Genomic DNA, 7,808 nt, shown 5'->3' with positions numbered 1-7,808 from the left:
CCTCAACCAGGACTAGCCTCGTCCCCATTGCAGGTTGGACCCATTTCTCTCTGGGGTGGTTTCGGGAAGTGTGTGTGTGGGGTGGGGGGCTTGGGCTTGGCCTAGCAGGCCAGTGGGGGGTCTTCCTCCGAGGAAAGAAGGCAGCAGTGGCTTCAGATGCAAAAGAAGATTATAGGAGATTAAAGATTAAAAGAGGAATATTTGCAGCTCAGGGTTCAAATGTAGGGAATACCATCAGGGCCAAGAGGGAAAGGAGTTGAGGAGGAGGAGGAGGAGGAGGAGGAGGAGGAGGAGGAGGAGGAGGTGGAGGAGGAGGAGGAGGAGGAGGAGGAGAAGAGGGAGAAGGAGGAGGAGGAGGGGAACTCCACTGGGGTCCTTGGTGCTCTCTGAGCTTGGTGGGTTCCTTGCGGACGTTTCATGACCCAACTAGGGAACATCATCAGGGAAGGAAGGAAGGAAGGAAGGAAGGAAGGAAGGAAGGAAGGAAGGAAGGAAGGAAGGAAGGAAGGAAGGAAGGAAGGAAGGACTGTGGGGTCCCTGGTGCTCTCTGAGCTTGGCGGTTTCCTTGCAGACGTTTCATGACCCAACTAGGGAACATCATCAGTTCTAGGAGGGAGGAGGAGGAGGAGGAGGAGGAGGAGGAGGAGGAGGAGGAGGAGGAGAACTGTAGGGTCCTTGGTGCTCTCTGAGCTTGGTTGTGTTCTTGCAGACATTTCGTGACCCAACTAGGGAACATCATCAGGGCTAGAAACCTCTGCAAGAAAGCATCCAAGCTCAGAGGCCACCAAGGCGCTCTGGGTTCAGGAGCAGCTCCTGAAAAATAACGCAGGGGGGACGGACGGTCTGTGAACTCAGCACCTGTGTGGTCCCGTGACTTGGGTGTGGTGTTTCCAGGTGTTTGGGGAAGGGTCTCAAGATGATCCGAGATTACCAGGATCTGACCATGACGTTTGACCCCGAAAATGAGGACGCACCCAGGATAAAAGGTGAGCTTCGTTCCGACGGGGGGCGCCTTGCCAGATTCTGTCCTAAGCCCCCAAATCATGCCTTGCAAGCCTTCATCTGTGGCTCTCCCTTGGGTGGGGGGCTCCGTTTCAGCCCCCTCCCCAATTCTCGAAAGGTCATGAGTAAGAGGAACGTAGTAAGCAATTCAAAATTACCTGTCTCTTCTTAGCTATGGCTCCCATCTGGGGTTCCCCTCTACCTTGTAGACCGGGGGTCCCCAATCGCCGGGCCGTGGCCCACTCGGGGGGGGGACGTCTCCAATTCGCCACGTGGAATAACTGCTATGGTGTCTTCCCTACTTCTTCTTTTCTCTAGTCCCGCAGCCGTTCTTCGTATGATTTAATCTCCAGGCCTTGGATCATCTTAGCTGCTCTTCTCTGAATTTTGTTTTTTTAAAAAAATAAAACTAAAACAGCTTCCAATCTTAGAAGCCCTGGCAGCAATTAAAAATTGTCTCTTCATTAGGATGCTGGAAAAGGGACAGAAGCGAAGGAGCGGAAGCCTCCTAATTAAAGTACAGGAGCCTTTCCAGCTAATTGTGGCTAAGCAGTGATTCCCTAGTTAGTACTAGGGCGAACAAATGGAGAGGCAGCATTCTACAGCCTTAATTATAGGCTGCATCTGGAATTACTAAGAGCGTAGCAATTCAGATGCTTCCTCTCTCTTATTAGCTGCAAACTGTGCCCCGATTCCTATTTCTCTCCGACTCCTGTCCTTCCAGTTGCAATTTCCCCTCCGACCTGTTCCACCTCTGTCTGACCTGCCTCCTTCCTTTATTCACCCGGGTTTCCGCAAGCTTGGCGCCTTTAAAATAGCCTCGCTGGCTGCAGAATTCTGGGAGTTGAAGTCCAGACCAGGGCTTTGCAACCTTTTCACCCATCCTACCACTTTTAGGATAGGTGTCAGAATCCATTTATATCACATTTCATAATTGTATAGGTAGAACAACGTGCTATTACTGGGGATTCTGCCATCTCTCCGAGGGGGGGGGGAGAGGATGGTTACTAAAGCGATTTTCAAACAACAGGGGATGTTTTAACGGGGGAAGGGAGGGGGACAGACAGATATGGTTTGTGTCTTCATTTACAACTGAAAAAAGGGAAGCAATAACCATAAAACCAAGGAGAGTTCCCTTTCCCATGGAAGAACCTGACACCTAGCAACTGACGACAGCCTGACCAAATGGATGAGGGGAGGGGCTGGAATGGGAATGGTTTATATAGGATTGAAATGTAACTTTTCTCAGATTCCGTCTTGTATTCCCACAATCAATTCCTTCCTAGTAAACATTTTCCTTTTGGACTAAACTTGCATCCAAGAGTTCTTATTTCCTAAGATGTGGATTGAGGTGGGTCCTGACAGTAGACGGAATCTGCTTTAAGAGTCAACCTGGAAGGGAAAACCTTACCGGGGGACTTTGCAACAAATACAAATGTCTGGCGACGAAGCAAGAGAGGAGGGAAGCCCCATGGAGGGGGAGTCTTCCCCCCAAATGGAATCCCAGAGACAATGGGAAACTGAAGCAGCATATTCCCCCGGGGAAGAAGCGGTAGAGCAGTACGACCGAAAACCCCGGTGGTCGATGGGCGTTGGAAGGAAAAGTGAGTGGGAAAAGGCTTCGGGAGAAAAGACCCTGAGGTGTAGTAACCACCAACCGGAATGGAGGCAAGAGATGGAGAGTTCCCTGCACACCAGCGAGGAGGAGCGGATCCTGGAAAAGGCCATTGATCTGATGAAAGCAACCCTGAGCTCACTGAGGGAGGAGAGAGCTGAAAATCGCAACCGAGGCAGCGCCTGGGGACGCAACTGGAAAGGTAACGGAGGGGATCCAACACCTGAAACCCCGGGGCCATCCAATGGAACAGGAATTGCTGCCTCAGCAGTACCCACCCACCCCCCCAGAACCACAGATGGGGACCAGGATGAGGAGCGATACCGGCCACGGCGCAGACAACGCTCCAACCAAAGACTCCCGCCCCTGGAAGTCAAATTCAAGGGGGAGCCATCACGACTGGGATTTTTCCTAACCCAAGTCCTCAGCTACATGGAAGAGTATGGACGGGACATCCCCAGTGACAAAACACGCATCCGAATTGTGCAATCTGCCCTGGACGGGATGGCTGCAGACTGGGTGGTGAACTTGCATGACTCCAACGCCCCAGAACTCAACGACTTCAACCGATTCATGTCATCTTTGAGGCGACGGTTCGAGGATCCTTTGGCTGACCGTAAGGCCCGGGAGAGAATCAAAACGGTGAGGCAGGGCAGGCGAGCAGTGGCTGATTATACCCAAGAATTCCGAGCCATTGCCAGCAAGCTGAACTGGCCAGAAGACATCCTCCTTAGCCATTTCAAAGACGGTCTGAACTACGACCTGTATGATGCTTGCCTGCCTCGAGGAGACCCACCCCACCTCGACGACTGGTACATCCTGGCGGAGGAAGTGGAAATAGACCTACTGAACAGACACCGCAGAGGAAAACCATGGGGCCGCCTGCCACCCGAGCAAACACGCGAGGGGGAAAAACCACCAGCCACAGCCAAAAAATCAACAAGTTGTTTCAACTGCGGGAGAGAGGGCCACCGTGCTGCAGAATGTCGTTCAAAAGCCCCCCCCCGAAAACCAGAGGCATCATCCTCCAAGAAGCCGGGGAAGCCCCAAGGCAACACAAAAGAATCTTCCATGAAGGGGACAGAGGCTGTAGAGTCCACAATTCCTGCCAGGAACTGGGACTGGACTCCGGCCTGCACCGCAGGGACGGTGGACAACTCGGAAGACAGCTCAGAGGGAGAACCATTGGTAAGTGGACCCCTTCCACCCATGCTTAAGACAGTGACTATATTAGCTTCCCCTATGCCTGAAGCAGCCAAAATAAAAGCTCTGATAGACTCTGGGTGCATCCGCTGCCTTATCAGCCCAACGCTGGTGGAGAGATTGAGCATCCCAGTGAGGAGGCTAAAACATCCAATCTCTTTTAGTCAATTAGATGGGACAATAGCAGGGGGAGGACCAGCCACCCTAGCCACTTTACCAATCCACCTATCACTGGGGCCCCATGAGGAGGACATAACGTTTATAGTGGCCCCAGGCATGGAATGCCCAATGATTTTAGGACTGGAATGGCTGAAGAAATGGAACCCCGGGATAAACTGGAGGACAGCAGAACTCAACTTCCCAAAGGGGGGGCAGAAGAACGTAGACTCCAAAAGCACCCCCCCAACCCAGAGGGAGGAGACAGCAGCAGTGGGGAAAGAGAAGGGATTACCAGAGATACCGGAGGAATACAGGGACCTGGCTGAGGTTTTCAGTGAGGAAAGAGCAGATGAGCTTCCCCCCCACCGCCCCACAGACTGCACCATAGAATTCAAACCTGGGGCAAAACTCCCAAAACCCAGGATGTATGCCATGAGCCCAAGGGAAATGGCAGAAATGGAGAGATTCATAAAGAAAAACTTAGAAAGAGGATTTATTGAGCCTGCCAAACCCAAAGTGGCCGCCCCGGTTCTGTTCAGGGAGAAGAAGGATGGATCCTTTCGTTTGGTTGTGGACTATAGAAATTTGAACACAATTAGTGAATGTAATCTGTACCCCCTTCCCCTAATGAAGGATATGTTATCCCACCTATCGAAAGGAAAGATTTTTACCAAACTAGACCTGAGGGAAGCATACTACCGAATTAGGATTAAGGAAGGAGACGAATGGAAGACTGCATTCAACTGCCCAATGGGGTGCTATCAATTCAAAGTATTGCCATTCGGACTGCAAGGGGCCCCCGCAGTCTTTATGCAATTAATTAATGACGTGCTGAGAGAGCACCTATATAAGGGGGTCCTGGTTTACCTCGATGACATCCTTATCTTCACAGAAACTAAAGAGGAACATATCAAACTAGTCAGAGCAGTCCTGAAGAAGTTGCGAGCTGCCCACTTATATGCTAAATTATCGAAGTGTGAATTCCATCAGGAAAAAATCGACTACCTGGGATATCGCATATCTCCAGAGGGCATCGAAATGGACCCTGAGAAGGTCAGAGCAGTACTAGAGTGGGCACCCCCCCGCACACGGAAGCAATTGCAAAGTTTCCTGGGGTTTGCAAACTTCTACCGCCAATTCATCCCCGCATTTGGCCAAATAGCCATGCCCCTCACAAATTTGTTGAAAACGAAGGGGGGGTCACCCGTGAAACCCAGCCAGCCTCTGAAATGGTCAATGGAATGTCAAGCAGCATTTGAGAGGCTAAAGAGACTTTTTTCTGCTGAACCTGTCCTAAAACACCCAGATCCCGACAAACCTTTTGTAATACAGGCAGATGCGAGTGATGTAGCGGTAGGAGCCGTACTATTACAAGAAAATGATGGGGGGACATTGCAACCATGCGCATACACATCCAGAAAACTCACAGAAACAGAACAACGCTGGCCAATATGGGAAAAAGAGGCATTCTCGTTGAGGGGGGCATTACTAACATGGCGCCAATTTTTAGAAGGAAATAAAATACCTTTCCAGGTCTGGACAGACCACAAAAATTTGGAAGCACTAAAAACGCCCAGGAAGCTCACTCCTAAGCAAGCCCGCTGGTCCCAACACTTTCACCGATTCAATTTCACTCTCAAACACTTACCGGGGGGAAAGAACTTCCTGGCAGATGCATTATCCCGCATGCCCCAATATAACAGCACAAGAGTTACTGACTTTAAACCACTTGTACCGGAACAACAACTGGCAGCACCAGTCACCACCAGGGCACAAGAAAAAATGAAGCCGAAGGTAGATAGCCAAACTGGAATAGAATTCAGGAAATCTTTGGAAAGTGATGAATGGTTCCAGAAAAATAAACATGTGTGCACAATTAAAGATGGACTGCCGTGGGTGGGGGAGAAGCTATATATACCTGCCACACAGAGAATCAATTTCATGCAACTGTGCCATGATACAAAATCAGCAGGACACTTTGGTTTTGTAAAAACCTTACACTTAACTAAAAGGCAATTTTGGTGGCCATCTATGAAAAAGGACATAGAAAGCTATGTGGGTAGCTGTCAAATTTGCGCGATGGCCAAAAGACTGCAAGGGAAACCGCCAGGTCTGTTACAACCGGTGGCAAACCCCTCAGCCCCATGGAAAGAAATAGCCATGGATTTTATCGTAGAACTGCCTGAAAGTAATGGAAACACCGTAGTCTGGACTGTCACAGATCTGTTCTCTAAGCAAGTACACTTCATACCTTGCCAAAAAATCCCGACTGCAAAAGCATTAGCAAAACTTTTTGTACAGCATATTTACAGATTGCACGGGGTACCACAACGCATCATATCTGACAGAGGGGTGCAATTTACATCGGCATTTTGGAAAGAATTTTTATCCCTCTTAGGAACCACCCAAGGACTGTCATCTAGTCACCATCCTCAGACAGACGGAGCTTCTGAAAGACTTAATAATATACTTGAACAATATCTGAGATGCTATATTAATTTTCAGCAGTCCGACTGGACGGACCTACTGCCTTTTGCAGAAGTAGCATATAATAATGCAGTCCACTCAAGCACAGGTTACACTCCTTTTCAAGTAGCTACAGGCCAGAGTTTCAACCCAATACCAGAACTAACCCCAAAAGAACCGGTTATCCCTGACCTGAAGGAATGGATTGCTCAATTACAAAATACATGGCCAATCGTTAGGAAAGCCTTGGAAGATGCCAGAAAAGCATACAAGACACAGGCAGACAAAAAAAGAACCGATCCCACACCATTTAGGGTAGGAGAGATGGTATATTTATCCACAAAATACCTGAAATCACTCCAACCCTGTAAAAAACTAGGACCAAAATATATTGGACCCTTTCCAATTAAAAGAATCATAAACCCAGTAACAGTTGAATTAGAACTACCCAAAAATCTTAGACGAATACACCCAACCTTCCACTGCAGTCTATTAAAGAGAGAACAACAATCTCCACTACGAGAAAAAATCCCACCACTACCACCCCCCCATCATGGTGGAAGGAGAACAACATTTTGAAGTGAAAGAAATCTTAGATTCCAGAAAACACCATGGAACGATACAATATTTAGTGGCATGGAAACACCTCCCCTCCTCAGAAAACGAATGGGTTAACAAACTCCATGTTAAAGCACCTAAGTTGCTTAAGAGGTTTCATACAGAATATCCAAACAAACCAGGCTAACATTTATATGTTTTCTTTCCCCACAGATGGACTCATCTTTTTTCTGAAAGGAGAGCCGAATGTCAGAATCCATTTATATCACATTTCATAATTGTATAGGTAGAACAACGTGCTATTACTGGGGATTCTGCCATCTCTCCGAGGGGGGGGGGAGAGGATGGTTACTAAAGCGATTTTCAAACAACAGGGGATGTTTTAACGGGGGAAGGGAGGGGGACAGACAGATATGGTTTGTGTCTTCATTTACAACTGAAAAAAGGGAAGCAATAACCATAAAACCAAGGAGAGTTCCCTTTCCCATGGAAGAACCTGACACCTAGCAACTGACGACAGCCTGACCAAATGGATGAGGGGAGGGGCTGGAATGGGAATGGTTTATATAGGATTGAAATGTAACTTTTCTCAGATTCCGTCTTGTATTCCCACAATCAATTCCTTCCTAGTAAACATTTTCCTTTTGGACTAAACTTGCATCCAAGAGTTCTTATTTCCTAAGATGTGGATTGAGGTGGGTCCTGACAATAGGGCAACATCCGAGGACCACCAGTCGCCTAGCAAGGTGTCAAAAACTTGATCACCAAAAAAAAAAAAAAGGAAAAAAAGGGATGAACTACAGGT

The sequence above is a fragment of the Vipera ursinii genome (genome assembly GCF_947247035.1).
Source record: "Vipera ursinii genome assembly, chromosome: Z".
NCBI lineage: Eukaryota > Metazoa > Chordata > Lepidosauria > Squamata > Viperidae > Vipera > Vipera ursinii.
This window is presented reverse-complemented; position numbering follows the sequence as displayed.